Genomic DNA, 26607 nt, shown 5'->3' on the forward strand with positions numbered 1-26607 from the left:
TATAATTGATTCTTTTTCATTTTTCTACTGTTAAATAATCATTTGAAAAAATGATTTAATTAGCTTTTTTGATTATCGTATTCAATTGACAAATAATTATATATTTTAAAAACTGTATACCGTATATTAAATTGGATATATTTTTCAAAAAGTTCAAAAGTTGAAAATTCTTATAATGAATAAAATATAACCTTCATGAAAATACTAACATTTATTTATTATTCAATGATACACGAAACAAATTCCTCAAAATGATTGGGGAAGGACCAATCAATCCTTCAATGATTGGGGAGACACAGCCCAAAACCGTTCCTTCCCCGAATTTCGATTCATATTCTAGTCCAAAAAGAAGGTTTTGTTCCATTCACTTTTGAATTTGAGTCCAAATTTCAGTGCAAACACTTGAAAACAAGAAATTCTGGATACAATGTCAAATAACAAATTCATTTTTATATCTAGAGGCTTGTAATTCCAGAACATGTTTTGCCTTAGGTATCTTGGATAGAACTTTATTTATGATATGATTGTAGTGTTGATGTTAATTCTCGTTAGTGTGTAGAGATTCCAGTGTAGTAGTCAATTCGGTCATGATATACACGTATGTAATCCAAATAGCTTGTCTAAAAACGCATACATTTTTCCAAGCTCAACTTTATAGAATTCTCCTGAATACCTTTCAGCTCTCGACTGGTAGGTAGATTACAACCAGAAAAATTTTATCAGTTGGAACAATTGAAGGAATCCATGAAACCATGTCGAAAACATGCTCAGTATGTAACTGACGTGAATATTGTTTGAATGTGTTATTCAGTGCGAGATTGAGCAGAATATTTGATTGTGAAAACCGGACGTTTTGCCGCAAAATAACGACAGGCGGAATAATAAACGCGTCCATCTTGAGGGAAATGTGATGACTTGTCTCTCTCTATGGAATTGTCAACGCCTTGCTGACAAATCAATTAAAATTGCTGTCACTTTTATTCAGCGCGAGGAGAGAATTCCAAAAACAAAATGGGAAAAATGTTGATCCATCTCTTGTGTCTGAAAATCCAAATATCAGTTGACTGTATTCATCGTTGACGGACTCACCAGCCTTCAGTTGATATTACATTGAATAAATCACAGCTCGGCATTGGATTTGTGATTGAATTCGGTCATCACGTTTCTGATTCGTCTCAATGGATACCTGTTGATTGACATGCTTCTGAATAACTGCCGGAGATTGACTGGATTCAGATAAAATAGGCTTTTTTGAATTGGTGTTTGAAAGTAGAGGTATATTCTCACCGGACCATCACTCTATCATGCCTTTATAACTTTTCATATTATGTGATTTCATGGTATAGAATACAAAAATGTAATGAATATTAATTGAGTAGAAATACACATATATTCTGAATATATCAGATTGAATTTGATGGTTTTATTTAAAAAATAGAGAACTGAACAATTAAAACTGCAATTACAGCCAAAAAATTGTAAATTTCAGCAAGGGATAACGTTGACCAATATATTCTTATTATATAAGTGAATGCAAAGAAACTTGGAAATTGGAAAACTCCCAGAAGTTAAAGTAGAAAATCTCTTCGAATTGTCTTCAATTCTTATCTATGTTATCGCGTATGTATTAAATGCATCAAAGTTGCTCAATTCTTGCTCAAGATGCATTCGAACAATACCGAAATTTTTCGGCTTGTTTCCATAGATAGCTTACGAAAGAGCACTTCAACACACCAACACATCGTGAACCTATTTGTCCTTGAAAACGTGCGGTGATGGAATGTGCGGCGTTTCAACATAAGCTCACCTTTCACGGAGTTCAGTTACGCAAGTTTCTAAGTTATCCAACAGTTCATTATCCTTTTCTTCTATTGCTAACAATCGGTCTCCTCCTCCATTCATCTTTTCCTCTCTGTCTCTGATGATAAGGATATCCCTCCAAAAGATATCAACATGATAAGAAAAGGCATTGTTCGCATGATTGTGAATAGAGATGATAAATCTATTGAATGCTATTTCGTAATTTCAAAATAATTGCGTGGTGTCTACAATCTTATTGCATAGAAATTGAATAGTTATAGCTTCATTCATATTTCTCCAAACATAGATGAATCCAATCAGGAGTTATTCGATATGAGAAGCTGATGATTACAATGTGATTATACATGTCATGTATTCATTTAGCTTGATCATTTGAATGTGTGGTTGTTCCTTATATTTCATGTTTTCTGGATTATTTCCTCCCTCTCAGATTTTGAATAAAGGAATCATGAACTCACAGAATGTAATAGCCAGAAAGTAATAGATGTCCATGAGTCATGATTCGAGTTCAAATTGGCATATTCCGGGCTATTTTTATCGGTTTTGAAGTTTGTTCAAGATTTTACAAGTAGTTTCTCTGTATCCTCTATGATGTGTGTAGATTAGTAACATAATTTCAACAGGTAAGTTGATAATCTCAGTGAATAAAGGGAATTTCACCCTGAACGAACTGTAGGGCTACTGCGTTACAAATTTGAAGGGCTTTCATTCTTCATAAAATTTCAACCACAAATTTTGGGCAGTATCAACCTTTTCATTTTTCCATCCCTCTATTGATAACATTTACATCCCATACGTTATCAGTTACCAGAAGAGTAGTTGGCGCGCATCTAATTTCCGGTGAAAAATACTCAACAATGGAAAGCGGAGAAGAAATTATCGGGGCGGTCTCTTTTTACAGCAGCATATTGATAACAGAGAATTGTAGAGGGTTTTGGGAGTGAGATTCGATTGAACCGTCTGTGGCTGGTGGCTCGGAACAAAATGTTATTGTCATGCTAATGAAAAAAACACGATACCATCTCTTTACATGCCCTGTTGCACATTTGGCCTGTTTGTTCTTGCTGTTGTTGATAAACAAAACTGAATACTCACACCGCAACACACGGCGCACCACACCCAGACATGTATCCTGTATCGGCCTGCAGAGATGGTTTATTGGATCATGGTTCACTGCGAAACTATTACTGCATGAAGGAGGAAGCTTTCATCTTGTTATTGATAGTTTTGGTGTACACCCATTTTTTGGTTTAATTATGTTAGGAACAATTTTAATCGAATACTTTTCAATGTTGTGGAAAGAAAATTGATAGGCTTGAGTATTGATATATTATGCAAAACCATTCAGCAACTGAATTGGTATTGTATCACCGGAAATAAGTCCAATGTAGTGATTAACAGACAGAGATTATGAAAGAGGTTTTGCTCCTAGAAATGTTGTTGTATTATTTCTCCAGTTTCAACCAGAAAGTAAAGAATGTACCACATAAGATATAATGTACTAGTTATGTTATGTATGCCTATAGAAAGTTCTTACTCTATACCGTACTTTTGGTTTGCAACTAGAGCATAATTATACTCATTTTGTATCAGTGCTACTTATCTCAATCAGTTCTACTCATCTCAATCAGTGCGTACGATCCCAGTTTGTTCCAATCCAACATTCAATTTCTCCCCAGAAATTGTCCTTCACCCATCCAGAATTTTCACCTTGTTCCTCTCTCCCTTCTATTCACTATCAAAACTATCCAGTACTCGCATTCAAAATATTCCTTTAAACCTCCGTCATTAGTATAAATATGTCGTGACTAGACCAGAAACAGCGTAATATCTGTTTGGAAAAACGTTCTATTCGTTCAGGTACGCTTTGTTTGTATTTTTAGGCGTCTAAAAATATCGTGTCTATCATTGTTTGGATGTTGTGTACTTTTCCAACCTGTTATTTCTAGTTGTAACAATATAACTGTTCCATCATTTGGAGCTGCATTTTGGATACAAACAATGTGAATTACTAGAATAACTAGGATAAAATGTTAGGTTGCATCATCAGCATTGTAGTCATCATTCTACATACAAAACACAAATATAATTATAAATCCCATCGCTACAATTTTTTTGCTTCATTATAGCATTTCTCAGGTGGTAGCTACAGAAGTAAATATATATTTGAAATTGACGTTCTGAGAAGAAGGTTTGATTGGAGAAAATAACAATTGGACAAAGTCTTTTCAGCTTTTTCTTCTGAAAGATAATACCTGAAAATATAATATACTTACTGTAATGATATAAACATCTATAGTGCTGTGTGATACAAATAATAGATATGAAATTGATAGTATTCAATAAAATCAGTAGTCAGTGTAAAATACCAGTTATTTGCCAGTTCAATACCAAGAGGATCTTGAAAGTTACATAATATTCAATTGTATCTTCCGTATTTGAGATGTTTCCAGCTATTTTAACTAAAATCTTCCTTATTAAGCTTAAAAATTACTATGAAAAAATGTGCTTCTTCATTGGAGAAAATTATGTCTCTCAGCACATGTGTATCCTTGCACGCTTATCTGGAAATGGATTCAATTTTGACCGACTACGCCGCAACTAGAGGTACGATTAAGGCAAAAATAACAAAAGGATTATCAATTTCGTTGGTTGTAGCCATGCTGGCGGGTTTGCTCAATATTATACAATCATAATGATATTGGACTAGCTGAGCTGCTCAGAATGATATGGAGATTGGGCAAGGAAGAAGGTGATGAGCAGTAACCTGCAATCAAACACCCCAAATTTGATGAATGAATGAATTAATCTTAACACTGTTTTCATTGTAATTTGTCATTTTACTCACAAGCTTAGAATATAAGTGTACCTAACAATAAATTTTATCACTTCACTAACTAATCCATAATGGACTCATAACTACGTGGCTGAATAATTTGGTAGAGTAATAAAAATAGTAAATACTCCTCTCCAAACATCATAACTACGAAGCTCAATAAAATTAATGACAAAACCTGTTGTTTTCCATGACTTTGACTCAAATTCAAGGACATCTCTAACCTCGTCTAATGATTTCAAAATTTACGACGAAAAAGTGGAATCTGTTACCGTCTTTTTCCATGACTCTGCCTCAAGTACAAGGACAACAAATCCTTAACCTCGCCTAATAATTCTGAAATCGCGTTTCTTCCATGACTTTGCCATAGGATCAAGGACTTGGCCAATGTTTTCGCACGCCAGCATTTCACATGATCTGCTTCTAATCTATCCTGGAAGTGGCGATAGCAGACTATTCCTTGTCTCAGACACGATAACTTGGAGGTCGACGATCGAGTTACTGTAGTGCAATTCACTTTATACTGTCAGCATTGGTAGCATTGATGTTACACTAGAAGGAATACTGACTGAAACGAATGAGGCATCCGCGAACCCACAACTCTTCAACCCTGGCTGGCCTCTCTACTTTATTATTTCGAGGTATACTTCCTCTCTTTATCAATCTCTGCCTCTCCTTCTTCTACGTTTGCGCTTAGTGAGCACCATTTCTTAGAAGCGCCATTAGTCTCTGCTCAACGATCATAGGTTCCTCTCAACTCTCCATGATTTTAATAATAATAGCCGTCCTCTACCTGGAGACTGGAGACTCATCGTCATCATCTTTGCGAATTTCATTGTCTTCCGTTCTTTCCTCGTTTTTCTGCTCCAACGTGCTTTATTACCTCTCCTTCCTTCTCTTGCTCTCTTTCTCTTCATCCCATTGTTCCAATCCTTGATTTTTTTCGTATCCGCCAAGCAATCTGTAACCCACGAAACTCTCAAGTTGAATAATTTTTTGTGCCATTTGCATGCCAGGCCTTTTGTTTGAGATGTCGGCTCTCAATTATCGCCTCCACTTCTTAAATCATCCATCGTTCGTCTGCAAGCACTTTTTTCGAAAGTACTTGATGTAATCACTCACGGTAGCCGTGTAATGACTCAGCAACTCTCCTTTAGAATAATAATAATTGATTCTCTACGTAAATAACAACGTGAGGGAGGAATCCTCTTCAGTTCAAGAACCAATCATTTTCTGCAAGTAAGCAGCCTCCGCAATGATTTGTTCTCTATATATTTAGCACATTGTTTCATGCTTCTCATATCCAGAGATATTCTATTACATTCTATTGCAATCCGTGAGAAAGATGAAGTTTAAATGTAGTGATCAGACTTTGTGGTAATGTATCAATAGAATTAAATTCTATTCTCTCTGCTCATATTTTTATTTCTTTCATTCATAATATTCTTGATCATCCATCTTCCTCCTCCTCCTCTCTTTCCAGGCGTCTTCGAATTGTGTAAATCTACATTGGTACATTACCACAAAGTCTAATCACTACATTTAAACTTCAATTTACTCATGGGTTCTCACCTCCCAAGTGTAATGACATGACTAGACGCCTAGTTTATCCAATATTGAAAGCATAAATACAACGTTCCAGATGTCAATAAGTGTTTTTTTATGTTGCGGGCGTGGATAAGTAGTAGTATACTACAGGCTCACAAGTAAAACCATGTAGGTGTTGAGCAGGTGTGGTCTTCCATAGAAGATGTCTTTTTCACCGGCTTAAGAACCAGCAGAAGGCGTGACATTTGGAGTACGGCTCATCTTTGAGGTCGATTACAGAGAACACACCAAGCAAGCCATATGAGTTTCAAGTGAAATTATCTTTTCTCCCATATGGTATACTGAAATTGTTCAAGGGAGGGCAGGTGACTAATAGGAAGATAGGAAGTATGTCTGCTGAAAGGTTTCCATTGTAAGTGCTCATTTGTTATGGGATTTTAAGACGATTATCTAATTTTTAATCGGTTCTTCAATATTGCCATTGCTGAAATTATAAGTAACTCCACCTTGTTTGTAACAAGAAATTGCTTACTTGGAATAACTAACATATTTGTAGTGGATTCTGAGGAGGTTGATAAAATTTTAATAGTCATGATCTTTTAAAATTTACCCTCAATCATATTTGGTGCACAAATTATCTATTACTTGTTTTGATCATAATTTGTAAAGTCATTGACCGGAAAATTTAAGTACTTGTAAACTGAAAAGATGTAGATGATATTTTGGTAGTGTTGATTTTCTTAGGATTTATTCTCTTCTAAAAGTACAGTATATACTGTGTAACATGAATAATGGAAATACAGATGGAATTAGTCTTTGATAATCTTGAAGAGTACTCATAATATGGACTGATATTGGAAGGATAGTAACTGGTGAAAATATAATTAATTACTTATGGGTTGCACCAACAAAAATAAACTAAGCATATTTATTCACTACTATTTGAACAAACTACTTAGTTTTTTGCTAATCCCAAATCAAAATTAATATTTGTAATAATCACACATTCAACTCAATAGATATCAACATAATATTCTATACAATTCATTCTATTTTTAAAGGAATCAATATTTTTTTTATTCCTAATCAATCTTTCTTCTAAAGAAACAACAACATAACTAATCGGATTGATTATTGATTTTTTATTGCAACATAACTAATCAGATCATGTTGGCTGTGCAAATCAACCAAGATCTCCCATGTTCTATGCTCTATCAGCCACTAAATTTGAAACACTTCTCACATATCTCACATTGAAGGTTCTGAAAATGTTTTCACTTATAAATGTCAGAATAATACATATGAAACACATTCATTTATTCTATGATAAACAAAACACAATTCATTACAATGCTTGGGGAAGGATCAACAGGCACAGCCCAGAACTGTTCCTTCCCCGAATCTTGATTCATACATTAGTCCAAAAAATATCACACAACCCTCTTCCCATGAAGTGAAATATCCAACGTGTTTTATCTGAGAACTAAACATAACCTCTATGCAGTCGATTGAAGAAGTAACGGGTTCAAATTCAAACATGCTATCACTACTTCGCTAGATAAATACACAGAGGCGCCTAAAAGCCTAACATTGACTTACATCTACTGATGTATACTGATGCTCAAAACCTATGTATACTAGTGATGATGTACACTAATAGTAATGTGTGCTCTGTAGGCTTCCAAACTTCAAATCAACCCACCGCGGCCGGCGGCCTACAAACACAAGGTCAGCTAACAGGTTGTATCGGTCATCTCACTCTCATTCAAGTTCTCTCTCACTCAAATTTGTGTGATCCATCCTTTCCTCTCTCTCTTCAGCATCCGAAACTGGATTGTGACCCATCATAACTGAATTCAAATAACTAGAAACTATTATTGAATTCCTGGATGGGGGTCAGAAAATGGTCATTCAAATAAGGGGCCTTATGAATGAAAAGTGGGTTCTTGCTTCTCCTCTTGTTTTTTGCGTGGAAATCATTTATTTAGATTCAATCAGTTGAATTCAATTCAGAGTAAGTGCTCTAATTCTAATTAAATGAATAGAAATTGTAGGAGTTTCAAGAATTAGGAAAACTGTATTTATATTGAGAAAGGCATTCACCCATACACTTGGCACATTCTCTGGAGGAGAAACTCATACTTCAAGCTCATTAAAATTTGCTCACTTCTATTTATACGGCTCATGAAGTCAGAAACTTCTATGCCATACAGAATGATTTCCAGTGTAATCAGAGAGTATAGAATGTAACAGTTCATACTGTTATATTGTATACTTTTTGAGTGAAATTCATTTGAGTAGTTTATAGAAGCTTAATATTTTATTTAGTGTGCAAAGTATGATGAGAACGTGCAGAGAATTGTAGATTAGAATGAAATATATTGATGGTGGCTTGAAACAATGGCACCCAATAGTCCTATCCAAATTGACAGCATACAAATTTCAGCGTAAGAGCATTGGGCGAATTTAAAGGAGGGTTCAAATAGGTACTTCTTTGATTCTGATCCTTCTATTGTTTTTCATTAATACATTTATGATATGATATATTTTTCTTACAGAACAAGCATCTAGTTTGAATTTAACTACAGAGAGACTGAATAAGAAAATTGCAGTCTATTCTTTATTATTTATTGATTCATACAATAAGTGAATTATAAAAATGATAGGGAGATAAAAATAAGGCAACCTTGTACTATTCCTCTCCCAAATTTAGATAAGTTTACATATAGTCCGAGATAGGTTGAGTCTTGCAGTTGTTCACTTCACAAAATTTTCAGTCCTTAATTTTCAGTCTATGACTGGGAAGGTAGAGAAATTGAAGCATCTGTATAACATTCTCTTCTCTGTAACATTCCCACCTTTTAGGCTACCTGTTTTCGTCTGCACCTGGCTGTAATCTGGGAAGAGAACCTCTGTGACTATTCCAATGGGATAAGATTATGTCACAGTACCATAACCCACAACTCAGGATATTGTACCACCAAAAAAAGGAAACCCCCCCATTGACAAGCTACTTCCAGTACAAATGTTCCTGAATAACTCCTGTCAACAGTAAGTAGAATTGAAAGCAGTTGAATAGCGCGTATTGTTGGGATGAGAACAGGTGCCACTGTGCGAGTAAGAAGGGATGCCAGGCCAAGAAGCTGAGCTTATCGCGCCTGTCATCCTAAATCATAGTACTGGGCTTTTGAAAGTATACCGCCTGGTATGGGTAGGGTCGGGAGACTTTGAGGAATAAAAAATATAAGGAATAGCATGGGGAGGAGTGGATGATGGAGGAGAAGGATGAGATGAAGTAGAATATTTGTGAGGACAGGGTCAATAAAGAAGAGCTGCATGGAGTGATGAAGGAGAAGGGAAGATGAGAAAGAGAAGAAACACTAAAATAGGTGGAAGAAAGAGAGAAAGAAGATGGTAAGTGGATGGAGGAGGAAAAGGAAGACGTTGGTTATGCGGGAGAAGAGATGAAGAATCAGGAATTTAGAAGAGAATAAGTTGGTGAAGGTGAAGAAAGTAAGAAATGGAAATGGAAATGTTGGTGAAGAAGGTGGAAATAGAAAAGAATAACAAATTCTGAGGGTGATAGTAGAATTATTAGGAAATGGAGAATGAGAAAGAGTAGCAGGAGCGGTGGGGAAAAGTATGAATACACGGATAAGCAGAGAGTGATAGAAGAGAAGAAGGAAGAATGAAACACGGAGAAAGGGGGGCAGGATGATGGTGAAGAAGGAGAATACAAAAATGAGGAAATTTATGATAGTGAGGATCAGAATTTGTGGAAGATAAATTAGGAAAGGGAAGAGTGCCGAAGAAGGAGAAGAAGAACATCAAGGTATCAAAAATACAAACTGAAAAGTAGCAAAGAGTAATTGAAATAATTCATTATGTTGATGAAGGTGGAGAACTGGTAAAAGAACAACGACGTGAAAAGAAATAACGAACTCTTGGTGATTGATTGATTGAGTATGTAGATTACAATATATCCAGGCTTATACACTTATACAATAGCTTACAATACAGCAAAGTCTTTGATGAATTTACATAACATAATATAGCATTTAACATAAGATAATTTGTATAACATAGATGAATTTACATAACATAAACTAAGAAAATAATTATTGAACTGTACATTGATATAAAAAACATTAATTTGGAATAACTATCCAAGATAATATTGTAATGCATCTACATAAATTGGCGGAGCTTTGGACATATCAATGTCTATTCTTTGGAAAGAATATTATAAATATCCTTCCCAGTAACTCTCTACCAAGAAAGTTAATTCATTTATAAGAGTAAAGATTTGTTCACAAATAGAAATTTTGTTGAAGTTTTAATATATATATGAGAATTTAAGAACAAATCATATGATTAATAAAGTGATGTAATTATGTAATCAAATAGAATAAAATTATTAAAATGGAGTAGACTAATGGTGGATCAATATTCAATAATCAATATTCAGCAATATACAGCAGTAATGCAGTGGATAGATATTCTAAAAATATGAGTTTATATATAATTGATTCTATAATGGGTTTATATGGAAGGGATGCTTGAAGGAAAAATGTTATGTTATCGTTCTAGGTCTGGACAGTTTCAGTCATTTGTTCCAAAAGATGTTTTGGTGATCTTGAAGAGATAGTGAATGCTTGAAGATAGAGATCTCAAAGAGAAGGAAAAGTCTAGAATGTGTTGAGATGGTGTATTATATCATATATGTTTCGGTATATGCTTTCACAACCTGGTAACATTCCTCAACCTACCCCTAGTACAAACTCTGGATGTCCCAATAGATTCTCAAAAAAATATCCGGTAGCATTCTGACTATTTGTAGTGGGCGTTGCTTACAGGTGCTTGTTTTTCTCTTTTTTTTTCTTCCTTTCACTCCCCAAACTCCTCCTCCTCCTACTTCTCCCTCTCCCCTCCTGTCTTTTTTTTACTATCACCCTCTTTTTTTGTATCCATCTCCTGGAATTCCATCCGTTCACGAAGAATGCGGAGGGTGAATGCTAAGTAGCCGAAAGAAGGTTGGAGTCGGTTTCTTTCCGATGTTTCAGCATCCCCTAGGGGTGGTGGAGGGTGAGATGAAGTGGATAGGGCACGTTCAACCCAAGGATACTATAAAGGACCTACATTTACTTGCCTCACGTTCAACCTTCCTCAACCTGTTTCCACTAGATGCTTTCCCAATTCTCCTGTATTACATTACAACTTCCTCACATCTCTCTATAAGTCAGCCAAGACTTCTTCAATTGGTCTTATTCAGTTAAGTACTGAAATGATAGATAGATCTATCCATCTATCCAACATAATCTCACTTTTTTACATTTACTATAATACAGCCAAGTTTTGTTGTTCTTTTCCAGTTATTGAAATTATGGAATCATTCGTACAAGTTTTCAATTTTATAGTTTCATCGATTTAATGAAATCATACTCTATCATATTTATATATTATACTAAGAATATATCTACATCATACTGGTATTATCATTATTATAATATGTTTTTGTCCTTACAACTACCTTTCTCGACTATTTTCCACTTGATCATAACTTATTAATAATATATGAAATATTGCAGCACATCCATGGAAATTCATTTCTATTCTATAAGTTTGTAAGATGTTTGGTAAACGACGATCATGCTACAATTGATAATGTATTAATAGTATCCATATTCCATATTTCCAAATTTCATTCTTGTTTTCTAAGGAAAAGATAGCTCAAGGAGTGCTCTAAGCCAGCTAAGAGGTTCATCTTTTCTGGTCGAATTCTTCTTTTCGAGGTTCTAAGAATTTATGATAATTATTTTTTGGAAAATTATTCATTATTAAAACTATTCATTATTATCTGTTTCAGGTACGTACTATTGGTTAATTTATCTGCGATTGTACGGTAAGAAATCATAGCTCAAGAGTTATTATCTGAATTATGAGTTGAAGGTTTTTTCAAGAAAACTGAATATTTAAAAGTTTGTAGCTGTTAGTCAGACCAAAGCCCAATAGAGGCTTCCGAAGAGGGCTCTCATTACCCACGCACAGGTTTAATATACTTGTGGGCATTATCATAGAGAAATGGTAGCTTAAGATACATTCAAATTTGGAGAAGGAACAGTTTTGGGCTTTACGTCTGTTGTTGCTTCAGTTATTCATAGTTGAGAATATATTGTTTCTATCAATGTACTATAATGATGCTTTTTTCTATAGTATTATTCTCAGCAAAATATAATGAGTACTATTAATAAAGAATTATAAATAATAATACTATTTACGAAGAAGTTTTCTATGTTTGAAGCAAGATAAATACAACGCATGTGATGCCACGTAAATCTATCTATTTTTTATGTAGTCTATGGTATCTATTTAAAAGTTATGGTATTCTTAATGCTATCTCATCTATCTCATTATTAACTACATATTGAAAAAATGGAATATGTGATTCCAAATGTGAGTTTGAAGACTATTTACCATAATACAGATGTAACAGGAACGAAAATGCTGAACTACTCATCCATTTTCGGCATCCTTGAAAAAGTATTCTACTACATCTTTTAATAAATTAATCCATATCATTGAGTATGTTCAAATTCATGAAGCAATATCTCATTTCGAGAATTATTTGGAGATAACAGAAACTACGAGGGGGCAACATTCTGGTGAATGTGGCATGTTGCATGTGTGCGGTGCGTAAAAAGAATTGCAACACATCACAGTGATTACGGTTTTCCACGTCATTTTCCACACAACACGGCGTGCATTCCATCTCTTTTCAATTTCCCAGAAAAAGGAAAATGGATGTTCCATTTCAAGAATGTATGGCGTGCGAGAGGGTTACCAGTGGTGGGGTAATAATGGATCTTCCTCTCCCCTCACCATGGAAAACAACCCCCAACCTCTCGAAGAAATAAGTCAACAGGTGTGACTTTTGTGGTCCTTTTTTCTCTCTCTCGCTCTCTCTCTCACTCCTGGATGAAAGATGACAGACGGCAGCCTACACAGATTAATCTCAGCCTTCATTTTCTTGTAGTGGAATGAGAGCCTACATTTCGTCGCACCAGATAACTTCATCTCTCTATAATTCTGAATCTCTTTCTATCATCCACTCTTTCACCCCCCTCTCTCTCACTCTCTCTTCATTACCCTTTGTCTGTCCAGTAGTCCAGTTTCAATCACTCTCTCTCTCACTTGCGCTTGTTCTTTGAACATGGCGTTGAATCCCAATTTCTAATTAAAAATGTCCAAGACTGAATTTAATTATCTGCCGTCTTTGGTGAATATACAGTACTCCAAATTCCTTTATCCTTTTTCCAGTCTGGGCGTTATGTAATTATAATCTTTCCTCTGCAGTTGCAGGCACAAAATGTAAATTTGTTTTTGACTGTTCTAAATTCGGTCCAGTTGTGTAATAAACGTTGATTTGCGTTTTCTACAGTTGATTCTCTGTGATAAGCCTCAGATTTTATTTCAGTTCCCAATATGCATATAACTTGAGTTAGTATTTACATATTTCAGTTCTTTGCATATAACAGAAGAGTGGTTCATTTTTAATAAGATTTTTTGAATGTTGCTTCGTATGCTTATTCTATGGTATAAGGGTAATCTCCTGTGATATCCTGATACAAATACCTATTACACGATTTAACAATAACTGTCACAAAAAATATCGAATATGTTGAGCTTGGTAGCTGAATAGTTCATAGCTGAATTCATTCATTTCATGGCTGATTCTAGTCCAGCTCTGCCTATTTCCAAAATCGAAAATTCTTGTGTGTTTCCAACTATGAATTCAAAATGAAGTCTCAATAATACTAAAGGATTTTTAACCAGCAATTACATAAAACCATGTTGTATTAACTACTAGAAACGTTGCTCACAAATGTTCAACTGTAATACAGATCCAATATCCGACTGGAGAGAAAACACATGAACTTGAGAGCAAGGATAAGTTACAGATTCGAATGCACATAATAGACACAAACAAACAGAGGGTTCCGTAAAGGCAGTAGAATAAGGTTGTGGATATTAGGAACGTAAATTCTTGGTCGAATGTGAAAACGACTGGAAACGAATAGCTGAACGCGTTGAAAAGAGATGGAGTTTTATTGAGAGTGGCGAGATTTATATAAGAGAACTCAAAGAGCTGTACGATACCATAAAGACGGGAAACCGACAATGGGTCTAAACCCCGGTTAGGTTAGGTTATAGTGCCGCACCAGCAAACCACACCAAACCCTTCAAACTCTTTCTAGTTTCTTTCTAGTTCACTTATTCCATCCACTTCCTCTGTCTCACTCCCTCCTTTGCAATCTATTCCTGATTCAACACCTTTCCTCTCTCTTTACTTTCAGCTGTAGAGAAGCCTTTACGACCTCCGATAAGCTTTTCCGCATCCATCTACTGGAAGGTCCGTGCTCTGTATGGTCAGTAGGCAGAATCCGCGCCCCGCCATTCAACTTCATAATAACTGCTGATAGAATTGAGTCTTCTATCAAATTCTAGCCCTTATCACGTTCTTCGCTCATTCAATTCAGATTGAGGACATTAAAAATGATTTTTATCTCTCATAGCCTGTCGGGAACGCCAAACAATACATAAGCAAACGGTATATGATACAAATACTCAATATTACACAATATATTGCTTGTTCCACATTGAATCAATCACAACACAAGAAGCACAATTATTTATTTCATAGTGTGTTGAAAACCTTTCCGACAAGACAGTTCTATTGCTACTGGTGAAGGTGCAGTGGTGTAATAGAGTACGGTGTGTATATTAATATTATTCGTTAATATATTAGAAACGTTTACCGATTGCTTGAACCTTATACTGTTTCTTATAAATATCTCACCTGAAGATTTATCTCTCACCATCTACTCAAGAAAATCTCATCTAATAATCCACTTCCACTCCCTACGCACAAGCCTGAAGCTTAGGTGGTCTTCAACGTTACTAAAAATAAGTATTATATTAATATAATTTTGGGTCGAATACAGAACCACTGTACTGATATTACTGTATTTTTTATAGCGAATTCTGTTCAATTGCTGAATACTCACTAAAAACGACGATCATGTTTCTCTGTAGCTAGAAAAATGCAATTTAATATTCTTGAAAAGTTTCGAAAAAGTTCATAAAGTGCAATTTAATATCTTGTAAACTTGCTTGTGGTTCTTGTCCGTAATAGAACAAATATTGGATACTACAGTGCTCAGCCGACTGAAATGCATTGCAAAGTGAGGTGAGCCTCAGGGTTTACCTTTTGACATTGGAGTCAGCGAGACCCGAGACCGGCTATGCAAATTGTTCAAATCCGGTAACAGTATCTCCGATCAGCGCAGCTTCTGATTTTCACACGCGCTTCTCCTCTCTGTCTCTCCATTCGAATCATGATAACAAAGTGAGAGAGAGTGAGTCAGTGTGAGAGATTCCCGAGCTACGAATTTTCTTCTTTCCTTGTTGGTGGTGATAACGGAACATGTTCTTCTTCCTGTTTGGCCAATTAGGAATTGACTTTTGGCAGATTGACCGCTCTTTAGTCAAATTAAACTGTACTTTTGTGAAGTCACTAGTGAGCTGTGAAACGATGCGAAGCTGCATCTTGAATGTATTGCTCTGGATTTGGATCTGGGTATTTTGTCTTGTTTGTCAGGAGTTTAGATGTTTGTTCACTTTTCCAAGTGAATCATTGCAATAGCATAAGAAGGCGTTCAACCTATTTAGAATTAGAATATTTCTGGAATCTCCAGAAAGAATATTCATAATATTCTATGGAAAGTTAAATCAAAATTTTTTATAATATTGGAGATCCATACCTGAAATAATGAGATAATAACCACATACCTGGAATAATCACAAATTGAGGGTTGAAAAATGGTTCTCCTCGTCTAAAATGTACGCGTATTACTCATCCTCATTATATTTAAATGTCTCATATTTCATTGTTTGTCATAACATCTTTCAATGTCATAATTTTCTTTAGAAAGAGATGTAGTTGATTTTTTTTTACTCACTTGAGTGAAAACGGTCAAGCTATCTTTTATATTTATTTTTTCAAATTATCAGGTTGCATGAACGTTGAACTTTTCCCATTGATTTAATCGAAGTACACGAGCATAGATTTTGTTTTGTGCTTCTTGGATTATTTCTTGTGTTTTGAGAATGCTATTTACTGACAAGGATAAAGCAATGATTTACAACCCTGATATTACATGGTTCTCATTATAATCACATCCATCATTGCTATCAACTGGAACTGTTTTCTTTTTAGATATCCTGTCAAAACAAACTCCTCAGGTTACGAGGGGAAACTCTCCGTTTCTCAATATGTCAAGGCGAACAGCCATTTGATGTGTTTCGAATTGGTCTTAAACTAACCACAGCTGGTTAAAACGAAAAAAATACACTTCAAACAGGAGAAAGCGTAGAAAACGACACAATACAACACTGTTAGACTTGAAGTTATAGCAATGACCCTTGACCGATGCATTAACTCGGTCGGTCCTCGTTGTTTCCCAAAAGTGACCACTCCCACCAGATTGCTGGACCTAACTACACACACTCCCACACTCTACTAGTCTCTCTCACACGTTTTCACCCTCTCTTTTTCTCTCATATACACATATCTTCTAAACTATATTACAGTTTCACATAGGAGTATACTCTAACATACTAAAATACACACCTACATGTTGAGAACTTTGTTGCCTGAAGGTTTGTGTACGAAGCCAGATTTCATGGATCCGATGAGCAGCCACAGTTAACCCGCGAAGAAAGTACAATAGTATTGTGGGAAATGAATCTATTGTGAGTCTCGTTGTGACCCTCCTATCCTGTAACTACAATTCCCAGTTACCGCACGCTGATGTTTGAAGGTGCGGCTCTGGAACCGAGACAAAGTGAAAGCATTTCGGGTTTGATGATGCTGTGTAGTGGGGGAAGTGGGGAAGGTTTTTGGTGCTTAGAGGATCGACTTTGAAGATCTGACGGACGGGTCTCTCTTAGTTGTAATACCTCCTCGCCCACGGTTTTCTACAATACAATGCAATAAACTGAGAGAGACAATAAACTGTGAGACTGTGTTTGGGTGGTCGGCTGTCTCACCTCCCATTATTTTGCTTCTGTTCAACTGAACTCTTCTCCCGGTCTGCCGCTTTGTATGGTTATAAATTATGCTTTTTGTGTAGTTTACTCCTGATTACGAAGGAACTACCAAGTGACTTTGTTCAGATCATTTATCAAGGAATTGTTGGTGCTTCTGTTCTTATTTTGACTACTGAGTTGTTACAATTATAGAATCATTGTTAGTTTTTAGGCAACCTTGACAATCATGCAAGACAGTTGCCGAGAAACCTGTAACAAAGTGTCAAAGTCACAATACGTTCCTGTGGATAAATTATCATTTAGAATGCTATAACTGCTGCATCCTGTATTGTATTCAACTGTAATTGGTAGAATTTCTATATTGGAACAACATTGAAGAAGGAGTAGTTTCTTATTCTTTTCCAGCAGAAATTGTCACCAGTTCCAGTATAGTTCCATTGTAAGATAATAAAAAACTAATTTCTCACATTCAGGAATTATTACGCTTACATTTGTTTGTTTTGGCTTTTTCCAACGTTGATAAGAAACTATGAAGACCCACGGCAACGTGCCATATTGAGTGACATCCGCAATAGAGAACATAGTGTATTACATTATACTATCAAATACTGTTTTTATCCTACGTTGGACTATTCAATAAACTGGAGAAGAGAAGAAGTTTGGGGCTTGCTCCTAATTTTTTTGTCAAATATCTTGATGCTTTAAAACTAATAATTTGATGAGTTTACAATATAATCAAAACTCAATCAGTTATGAAAGATGCATTCAATAAAATATAAGTTATATAGTTGAGAGTTTTTACTCGAACTGAAAAAAGCAGAATGATTGAAGACAAGTCCAAAAAGCAGGAATGAAGGAATGCGAGAAACCACTAGTAGATGAGAATTAGAAGTGAATTGGGTACTGAGTGCGGTGTTTTCCAACTAACGAGAATTCCATGCGCCACAAGCAAATTAACAGGATGAATTCATTAAACATGGCACCGAAAAATCCCCCCTCTCTTTCTCTCTCCCACTCTGTTATTTATCCAACTCACCATCCTTTTCTTTCATCTATTTCTCACTCATTCTGTTGTCAAGTTTCACATCTCGACCACATTTGTCAAGTGAAATTCGCTTTCCACCAAATGCTGGGAGAAAGATCGAATGAGATTAAAATTGGTGAAGGGGAAGAAAGATCTGTATATTCAGAGAGAGAGAGAGAAGACATTTTCTGAGAAAGAAGTGAAGAGAGAGTGTGAGGGATAAAGAGAGAGAAAGGAAAATGATTGTGAGTGAGTGACTGGTAGCGATAAGGGAGAGAGGTTGAGAAGGAGAGTTTAACTCGATCTATTATGCTTCACGCACGTATGTTCTCACGCTCAAGCAAACTCAAAATTCCACTATGCCGCGAAACCTGTGTGAAATCCGCGGAGTTTCCTCGCAGTATTCAGATTCAGATGAGTTTTCACTCGATCTTACCGTTGCTTTCCTGTAGTTCAAATTTGTCGCCTCTCTGCAGAAAGGAATGTGTCCTACAATGTGAATTCTCCAGACCTGGAATGATGTGCTATGTCACTTTTCAGGTTTCCCTTAATTGAAGACAGCCTGGAATGAATGATGAGTTTATTATATTCAACTCGAATTTCAGTCATTTCATTCATATGACAATTACATTTCGATAACCAAACTATTTATTAGGTTGGATAAATGACAAGTAAAGTATTCAAAGATGACCATTAACTAAAATCAACCATTGAATCAACTGAGATCTCCCATTTTGGATCATTCGTTACATCAACTTATCACTTAAATAGAAATAAAAAACTATGATTCATTTACACTCTTGAAAACATGTAAACATGTTGCGACAAAAATCGTTCCAGAGAATGGAAATATTCCAAGGAAGATTAATAAAAATATTAGATAGAGAGAGATTTCAAAATCTGAACTTGATTCATCAGTGGATTCATTTTGAATCAGAATCTACACGAGATTAACTGAAGGTATTCCACGAATTCAGCAATAATTTTCTTATTCTACGTTGATTATCGATATCTATTGCAGTTTAGATAGAAAATATCTCAACAAAAGAGATAAATGGGTTCAACCTCATTATCTCAACCGTTTCTCGTTATCTCAATCATCCTGGAAAATTGATAATTACATAATTAATTCTTCAATAGATGACAATCTATACTGCTTCTATACTGACTAAAATACTGCTTTTGAGCAGCTGACCCAGTCGGAGGTTCGATCTCCATAATACTTGACTGGCAATTATTGTAAATCTTTGATTAAGTTTATAGAGTAAATATTGATGTTGTTGAACTTTTCCATAATTGAGATATTGTCGAAAAATCCACTTTATTTCAATAATAAATTTTATTTTACAGGAGCATGCTTTCGTGTGTGCTCACACATCATCAGCTATAAGTTGATGATCAGCTTATAGTCCTTACAAAATACAAACCACTCTCTGTCTCAGACAGCACCGTATCGCGCATGCGTTAGCAACGTGTTTTTCCCGTTCCATTCAGTCAGTTCTTTGAATGTAACGTTCTTTGTGATGATGGTCACCGAGCACTGTAACTGGAGCCAATCGTCATTCTATTTGATGAAGATATTATTATCCAATGATGATTTATCATTAAATTCAATATATTATCATTTTATTTAATAAAAGAAAGAGTAAGTTACTTTTGAAAAATATAATTAATAAAATATAACAGTTGTTATTTAACTGGTGTTAAAAAACACTATAACTAAGTCAGCATATTGTCATTTCAAAACAAAAACCGAACCCCCAACCACCCCTTCTACATTTAAAACATCAATAAACATAACTATTTGTAAAAACCTCCAATACCTTCCAGCATATTGCAATTTCAAAGCAAAATCCTAACCTATCTTTCCACCTTTGAAATATCAAAAAGCATAATAATTCTACCTGGACCCTGGCCCTTTCTAGCATATTGCAATTTTAAAGCAAAAACCTAACCTAACCTTATGGAACATTATTAAATATAATCCAAAAAAACCTATCCACTAACCTCTAATCCCTTCACATTTAATAATTTAGATTTCAAAGCAAAATCCTAACCCCCTAACCAATCCTTTCACATTTGGAACATCAAAAAACATAACTCTACCTGCACCCTAGCCCCTTCTAGCATATTGCAATTTCAAAGCAAAAACCTAACCTATCCTAATAACACATTATTAAATATAACCTAAATAAAACCTAACCTCTAACCCTTTCACATTTATTACTTTAGATTTATTTGTCATCTAAAGAACAAAACATAAACATGTGGTTCATTTCATGAACATGTTCACAAACATGCGGTTCAAAGCAAAATCCTAACCCCCTAACCTATCCTTTTACCTTTGAAACATCAAAAAACATAACTCTACCTAAACCCTAGCCCCTTCTAGCATATTGCAATTTTAAAGCAAAAACCTAATCTATCCTGATAAAACATTATTAAATATAACCTAAATAAAACCCAACCCCCAACTCTTTCACATTTGTTGAACAAGTCAGAAGTAATTTTGTACGGACTATAGTAAGTTGAACCAACTTACAGCTGATGATGTGTGAGCACACATGAAAGCATGCTCCTCTGTAATAATAATTTCTTTAAAAATAAAGTGGATTTTTTTGCCAATATCTCAAAATTCACTTCAATTATTGTAAATCTTCCACTCATTGATCATGCACAGATCATGTACTCAGGTGGACATCACTAGCAGAAAAACAATCATTAGGCAACCACTTCTACAAGATCGCCTCTAGAACTACAAACCATATTATATGCGACACACAAAAATCAGCGACAGGTGGTATATTCTATTATAATAATAGACAGTGTAGCCTACCAACAGGATGAGTTTCAATCAGATTATTGGATATGCATGTGACGCGATCCTGATCATATTGTCATCCTGTACCGGTATTGTAGCCTATATTATGAGCACATGACAACAATGTATCCACTCGAAACAATGCACGTGGTTTGATGTGTGAATAGTATTGTCCCTCGTTCAAATAACGTGATTATCAACACATAACCAAGAGTCCTAATACGTATGAACCGCGTCATATATAGAGCCAATTAAAGTTTGTGCATTGTTGTGAGATGATTTATGGGTGATGGGCGATGGGTTTACTCTTTTGGGAGCGAATAATTCATGTCATGTGACACATCTCAAATGAACCACGCTTCAATGGTGGTGGAGCTTGTTGCGAGGGAATCAAACCAACTACTCAACTCCAAAATTGATTTCGCTGCTGAGGTTGACTGATTATATTGCGATTGATTCGACCTATTGATTTCACCCCAGCTCATTGTTGATTCGATTTGGAATTGTCTGATGCAAGTTGATTGAATTTAGATTCAAATTTGATTTCGTGATCCGGGCTAATCAGAAACATGAGGTCGAGGGCGACCTAGAACTGATTATTTGCTTCACAAGGTCAGGCATAGAATTTCTTGTGGTTGAGATTGAGTTCCCTATCCCTACTTTTGATACACATTTTAATAATAAATGAATAATTAATGTTGTTAACAAATAATGTTTAAGCTGTGTTAACAACAAAGATATTTACAAAATGTTTATTTCTCCAACCTTAAGCTATGTTTACACCAAAGTAACAAAATGTTAATAACTCAATCCTTTGAATTCTATTAGATTGAACATAACTTATCATACACATGATGAACATATGTGTTTGTCATGTTCCGTTCAATCTAATAGAATCTATAAGGACTGAAAAATAAACATTTATTTGATAACTTTGGTGTAAACGCAGCTATAATCTTTTTCCAATAATAATTGTGAGCCAATGAACGTTTACATTGATTGAGGTACCAGTTTTCTCTTCGAGCATCTATTCACTCTCAATTCCTGCTTCAATTTCCTTCTAAATACCATACTCCCCTACACTTCGAATTAGAGCAGCATACATATACTCATTCACTATATTATTACGTTACACTGTACTACTCTACTACTTATTATATTACTAGATCACACATTATTAACTGGAATCCTTCCCTCAGCTGCTCTGGATAAACTATTGTAATTTGCATGAAATCTTCATTACAAATTTTTCGGTGCCTATCTTTTTCTAGTCATCTGTGAGGGTCTATGTTAGATCACATTCGAAAAAAGCCTCTTCTGTTGAAGGCAAATGTGAATGAATGGAAGGGAATCCATAAACATCTACGTTTATGGCAATCGATGCAAAACCTTTTTGTTTTGAGATTGAGGGAAAGTTATAACCTTGATAGAGGATGATAGAAAGAAGGGAAGGAAGACATTGATGTCAGGTGCCTGCCAATAAACTGAAGGCCTTTCTCGTCAGAAATTCCCTCTGCTAGCAGAAGAGATTCTGCAAGTTCGCCGTCAAATTCGTGTGATGTCAAGGTGCCTTGTCTGCCTGCTATCATACTTTCGCCATAAACACCGCTTCGGCGTAACTTAACGTTTGTTGTATGCAAGTTTTGTTGTACGCAACTTTTGCAAGTTGCGGAAGCAGTGGAAGGAAGCCTCAACTGTTTTCAATAACTCATTCAAGTTCAACCAACTTCTCAGAAGTTGAACGAGATATTCTACATTTTGTTACGAAAATTCATAGCTCTGAGCGGTGATACAGAATTTCTTGAGTTGTGATTATCATCAATAACTACGTTTATCCATTGAGACGATTTCTATGGCCATAGTATTCTAGCATTATTTTTGCAGCTTATATCTTTAGCATGCATTTTTATTCAGATATAAAAGTTTGATAACTATTTGATCACTTATATCGAAGAATTACTCAGTAGCTACGCAGCCAAAAGCACAAAGCATCCTTTGTTTCTTTGCATCTACCGTGGACTTACTTAATTGTCCATCTAGTAATTGAAATATTGTAAGCGGTAATAGATGCTCAGTCTTATCAAATGGCTAGGAGGTGGTGTTACCATTTCTGTTACTCTCGTTCATATTATTAAATTTTTGACACAGTTGACTCTTTTTTCCTGATGAAACCTTATTAGTAAAACAATTAGGAACAACATAAAAACGCCAAGTTCTGGCGCAAAGTATATGTGTTTTTTTATTCATTTGTATAAAAAAAAACATTATCATAATATAATTATGACATTGGAGGGAAAACTGGGTTGAGCCTGTACTATTTCTCCCCAAAAATTTCGAGTAAATGTTAATGTTGTCCAAAGTTTAACATTTATCAAAATTTTTAGATAGAAATAGTACAGGCTCAACCTAGTTTTTCCTCCAATGTCATATTTATATTATGGTTATAGGTTTTAATCAGATTTAGTGTTTTATGTGAAGTTAATATTGCAGCTTCTGTAGCAGTCATTTGTTTTGAAGAATAATTTTCATTACAAAACATCATCTTGGCATAGTTATCATATTATAAAATAGCTAATAACTTATAACATTATTACCAATAACCCAATGTTTGTTCCAAAACCTCTCCAACCTAATAACGCTGAGCACTTGGAACAACATTAGTTGCAATGCACATACCGTAATTCCTTCATTATAGATGCACTTCATATAATTTCAAATCTCGCTGAGGTAGATTCATGCATTATGGAAGATGCGTTTCACCTTGAATTTCAACGACCGCGCCAGCCAAGAAGCATGCATAGCAAATCGACAAATGTAACCGAATCTATTCTATCAAGCGACGAGCAAATATAGTCGTCGGAGGCTGAGGGTATTTGGTATACCTATCTTATAACCTTGTTCGGGTACTGCATGTATGCTCAAAGCGTGTGTAAATATCAAAAGACGAGTGCCGACTGCCGAGACTCTCCGCCTACACCATTAGCATCATTTCCATTGCGTCTCACTTCATAGCGCATGCGCATCTCACATACATCTGCATATATACTATAAGTATAACCATGGAGTACAGATACCTAGATTATTTGTCTCTGGTATAACGCTCTCCAGGCAAATCGTTCCAGGAAAGCAAAACAGAGCCAGAATTAATACCCGCCTATGAAGCGCCGCGTATTTGCATGATCATCAACCTCAATGTAGAGGGAATGTTGGTTCAAGTGGTATGGTACTAGAGGGTAAATCGTTGAGGTAATAATAATATTATAATATTCGTATGGCTTTTATTGGTGGTGAATCCTTATCGTTGAGGTTATTACAATAATCTTGAGAAAACAATTGCTCAAGTAGTACTAGGAGAAAGCTAAGATTAATTCATGTGATTAGTTGACTGCCGTATATGTGGTATTATTCATTGATTCAGTGATGGATAAATCATAAATGAGGCAATGAAGTCTACATTTATTTCAGGATGTATTCACATAAGATATCTGTTCCATACTCAACATATTTCTTGTGAATGCAGAAATCAGTCGTAGATTGATTATTATCTGTTATTAAAAGTGCCAGGAAATCAGGAGAGAGAAGTGAGGGCTCCTTCACTTATCACTGTCTAACCCTGTTTAATAATCACTGTTAGTCTTATCATTGTTTAACCCTGTTAGACTCCTAGGTATAAATATATGCCAATCTATATATTGGAGACCTATCATGATTCATCATCATTTTTTTCAGAGTTTTTTTATACATGATTCCTCTCTGTGGCTTTTTTCTTTAGGGCTACTCTTCAATATGAATAGAAATATAAATCAGAGTACCCTTTTTAAAATTATCTTGTCACGACATGGTTAAGCCATATGATTCCACTCTTTTTTTGCCATCATCTCCAATTGCATCTCCACTTGAGTACCAATAATCCCGTTCATCTCCACTTGATAGAGGGTTTTTTTCCCCTTATATCATATTTTCTTGGCTGGCATTAATCATTATCATCTGCATGTTCTCATTTTTAATTCGAATGAAACTTTTTAGTGCAGAAAGTAAACAGTCCTGCTTATTCTCTTATTATCTTCTTTATCGTTATCACCTCTCATCACCACCTCATATCATTTTCACTTTCTCAACTTCAATTGAAAACCTTTTCCATGTAGTTTTCCAAGTTATTATAATTTTTCTTTTCCAGCTTTAGTTCTAGTAGTTTTTGTTTTGAATATGAATTATATTTAAGTCTTAGCGTATTCGGGAAGCATGTTTGGGTTTTTTCCTGTTGTCTGTGTTGTAATCTGTTGTTCCAATAATGTTATAATTTGAAACAAAATAGTAAAGTAATTTATCTCTATATTTATTATTTTATTGTAACTTGACTATATTGCACAAACTTGTAATTTCATATGGAAATAAATTGAAAATTGTGAATAACAAAATAGATAGAATAGTTGCAAGTCTGATATTGGAATAATGGGGAATGCATTGGAACCAGCCCAAGGCTGAAAAGCGACCTATTTGATCTCCAAATTCAATTACACTACAAGTGACATTCCGTCTACGTCTGGGATCGATGGGTTCGGGAGCCCAACCGAATTTTTCTATCAATCTATCTTTATCTTCCTCCTCTTCTTCTTCCTCCCCCTCCTCCTCTTCTTCTTCTTTCTCTCCTTCTTCCTCTTCCTCGCCGCAGTAAGTCTGCGATCCGAAATGTCATTAGCAATGGCAGCAGCAGAAGAGTCATGCAGAAGCACATATCGTCTGCGACGACAACTTAACAAAGAATGAAAAAAGCGTACAACTTTCTCTTCGAACTCAATTCGGCTGCTTTCATTCCATCTTGTTTCGATAACCTTCACATCCACTGTACTGTATTGCTATCTACCAACAACGTTCATGCAATTTGTGTCTGTACTTTCCTTTTTTTGTCTGTCTGTGTTTTCAATTCTCTTTTTTCACCCTTTCCAATTCACTTTGCTTACTGTCTTGTCTCTCCATTTCACCAAGCATTCTTCTGTCTTAATATTCTATCTTTTCTCTCCTTCCTCACGTTTTCTTCTTCTTATCTTCGTCATCGATTTTCTTCATCTTATTTTTCTTCCTAATGTTTATTTTATCTTTCTTCTTCTTTATCTTTTCCCCATTCTTCTTATTGTTTTTCTCCATCATTTTTTTAATGTTTTTTTTTTCAATTTTGATCAATCTAGTTCCATGTGTAATTCGTGGTATCTCCATGTCTCAATCCCGTTCCTTTTTAAAATGATGGCATGCTCTCCTGTGATATGCTGTCGATATATTGATTCTCTTCTATCATATAAATGTATGTTTCCACAAGGAAAGTTTTCAATTTTATATTTGAAATATTCTCATCGTTTCTCATATCTCACAATTACATTCCTATCGAGTGAGCCCTTATTCATTTATTCATAGGCAAATACAATCCAGGTAAAAACAACAGGCATTTGCCCA

At 35.2% G+C, this 26607-nt stretch overlaps 1 protein-coding gene across 6 annotated transcripts in view; it reads left to right on the plus strand.

Moving 5' to 3' along the window:
• LOC111057853 (apoptosis-stimulating of p53 protein 1) overlaps positions 1–26607 on the plus strand; it is a 376427-nt gene that overhangs the window by 184028 nt on the left and 165792 nt on the right. The gene's annotated exons all lie outside the window — the stretch shown is intronic.

The sequence above is a fragment of the Nilaparvata lugens genome, chromosome 11 (assembly GCF_014356525.2).
Source record: "Nilaparvata lugens isolate BPH chromosome 11, ASM1435652v1, whole genome shotgun sequence".
In the NCBI taxonomy this organism is placed as follows: domain Eukaryota; kingdom Metazoa; phylum Arthropoda; class Insecta; order Hemiptera; family Delphacidae; genus Nilaparvata; species Nilaparvata lugens.